This window comes from Nannospalax galili, unplaced genomic scaffold (genome assembly GCF_000622305.1).
Source record: "Nannospalax galili isolate Female #2095 unplaced genomic scaffold, S.galili_v1.0 scaffold586, whole genome shotgun sequence".
In the NCBI taxonomy this organism is placed as follows: Eukaryota; Metazoa; Chordata; class Mammalia; order Rodentia; family Spalacidae; genus Nannospalax; species Nannospalax galili.
In genome coordinates, this window is record NW_008355363.1 from 287,225 (window position 1) to 289,844 (window position 2,620).

Below are 2,620 nucleotides of genomic sequence, written 5' to 3' on the forward strand. Positions count from 1 at the left end.
CTGACGCTTAAGTTACAAAAGCTTAAATTGGGTAGAGGTAGTGAGGCTGTTATAGATAAAGGAAGAGCAGATAGAGATAGAGCTCACCCCACTCGTGGGAGGCCTAGCCTTCATTCGTATAAGGAAACTTTTGATGGCCCTGAGAGGTTTGCCTCTCATATGGAGGTTTTTCCGGTAACAGAAACAGTGGATGAACAGAATCAGGCATGGCGACATCGTGCTGGCTTTCAGTTTCCAATGATTAAAGAGTTAAAGCTTGCTGTGTCTCAGTATGGAGCTACAGCTCCATTTACTGTGGCTATTATAGAAGGTGAATCTGAAAATTGGCTAACTCCTAATATTTGGAATCAATTGGTGAAGGCAGTTCTTAGTGGAGGTGATTATTTGCTATGGAAATCAGAATATTATGACAATTGTAAGGAGACAGCTAAGAGGAATCAACAATGTGGAAATGAATGGAGTTTTGATATGTTAATAGGTGGAGGTGAGTATGAGACTAATGAAAAACAGATGCAGTATGATGCAGGTTTTATGCGCAAATTCGAGCTGCTGCTCTAAAGGCATGGAGGAAGCTTCCAGTTAAAGGGGACCTGGGAACTTCTCTCACTTCTGTTAAGCAAGGGTCCGATGAGCCATTTGCAGACTTTGTTCATCAGTTGATGACTACAGCAGGAAGGATATTTGGAAGTATGGATGCAGGACTAGAGTATGTGAAAGAGTTGGCATATGAAAATGCTAATCCTGCCTGCCAGGCAGCCATCAGACCTTATAGAAAAAAGACTGATTTGACTTCAGACATAGGTCCATCTTATAAGCAAGGGCTTGCTATGGTGGCAGCTTTCAATGGACAAACAGTAAAGGAGTTTTTGGCTGAGAAGCATAGAGCTAAGAAATGTTTTAAGTGTGGCAAGAATGGGCATTTTTCTTGGGATTGTAAGGCAGATAATATTCAGCGGAAGACTGATGATGGGAAGAGTCCTACATTATGTCCCAGGTGTAGGAGGGGGAGACATTGGCTCCGAGATTTCAGATCTAAGACTGATATTGAAGGGAGACCTCTACTTCCTCTTCAGGGAAACTAGTGGAGGGGCCAACCCCAGGCCCCGAAACAAGCATTTGGGGTAATCTCAACAGCAACAATCCATTTCTAGCCTCTACAGAGCAACCCCAGGAAGCGCAGGACTGGACCTCAGTTCCACCTCCCACACAGTATTAACTCCAGAGATGGGAGTTTAGACCATAGGGACTGGAATTTATGGACCACTACCCAAGGATACTTGTGGGCTAATATTAGGGTGAGGTAGTGCTGCCTTAAAAGGCTTGTCTGTTGTACCTGGAATAATTGATACAGATTATACTGGGGAAATTAGAATCATAGCCCAAACTGTTGGCAATATAGTCACTATTCCCCAGGGGGAATGCTTTGCTCAAATAATTTTGGTACCTCTGGTTAAATCTGGTCGCTCTGTTCAAAACAAAAGTAGAGGGAATAAAAATTTTGGTTCTTCTGATGCTTATTGGATTCAGGCTTAAAAGGCTTGTCTGTTGTGCCTGGAATAGTTGATGCAGATTATACTGGGGAGATTAGAATCATAGCCGAGCTGTTGGCAATATAGTCACTATTCCCCAGGGGGAACACTTTGCTCAAATATTGGCTTGATGGGAAGAGATTTTATGGACTTATTGATACTGGAGCTGATGTTACTATTATTTCTGCTGAGGCCTAGCCTGCAGCCTGGCCCACAGCAGAGACTCTGACTAATTTGAAAGGTATAGGGCAGAGTCAAAATCCAAGACAGAGTTCAAAATGTCTCACTTGGAAGGATTCTATGAATAATTCTGGCTTGATTAAAAATTTGATAGACTTATTGATACTGGAGCTGATGTTACTATTATCTCTGCTGAGGCCTGGCCTGCAGTCTGGCCTACAGTGGAGACTCTGACTAATTTGAAAGGTATAGGGCAGAGTCAAAATCCAAGACAGAGTTCGAAATGTCTCACTTGGAAGGATTCTATGAATAATTCTGGCTTGATTAAACCTTTTGTGGTTCCTTATTTACCAGTAAACCTGTGGGGAAGGGATTTGCTTTCACAAATGGGAGTTGTGATGTGTAGTCCCAATGATGTTGTTACTGCGCAGATGCTTGCTCAAGGATATGCCCCTGGCAAGGGGCTGGGAAAGAAAGAGGATGGACAATTGTTTCCAATACCAATCCAAGGGCAGAATGATAAGCAAGGTTTGGGAAGTTTATGATGGCGGCCATTGACAGTCCTGCACCCTCAAACTGTGTGGATCGAATAACCTGGTGATCAGATGGTCCTGTTTGGGTAGATCAATGGCCACTTACTGCAGAGAAGTCGGCAGCAGCCACTCATTTGGTGCAGGAACAATTTGAGGCAGGGTGCATTGAAGACACTTGTTCTCTGTGGAACACGCCCATATTTGTTATTAAAAAGAAGTCAGGAAAATGGAGATTACTGCAAGATTTAAGAGCAATTAATTCCACTATGGTCCTTTGGGGGTGTTACAGCTGGGTTTGCCCTCGCCAGTTGCCATACCACAAGGATATTTTAAGGTAATATTAGATCTTAAGGATTGTTTTTTCACTATTCCCTTATA

The 2,620-nt window shown here is 43.0% G+C and overlaps 1 pseudogene; it reads left to right on the forward strand.

Annotated features, from left to right (window-relative positions):
* Positions 1-689: 689 nt before the first annotated feature.
* LOC108491736 overlaps positions 690-2,620 on the forward strand; it is a 33,327-nt pseudogene continuing 31,396 nt past the window's right edge.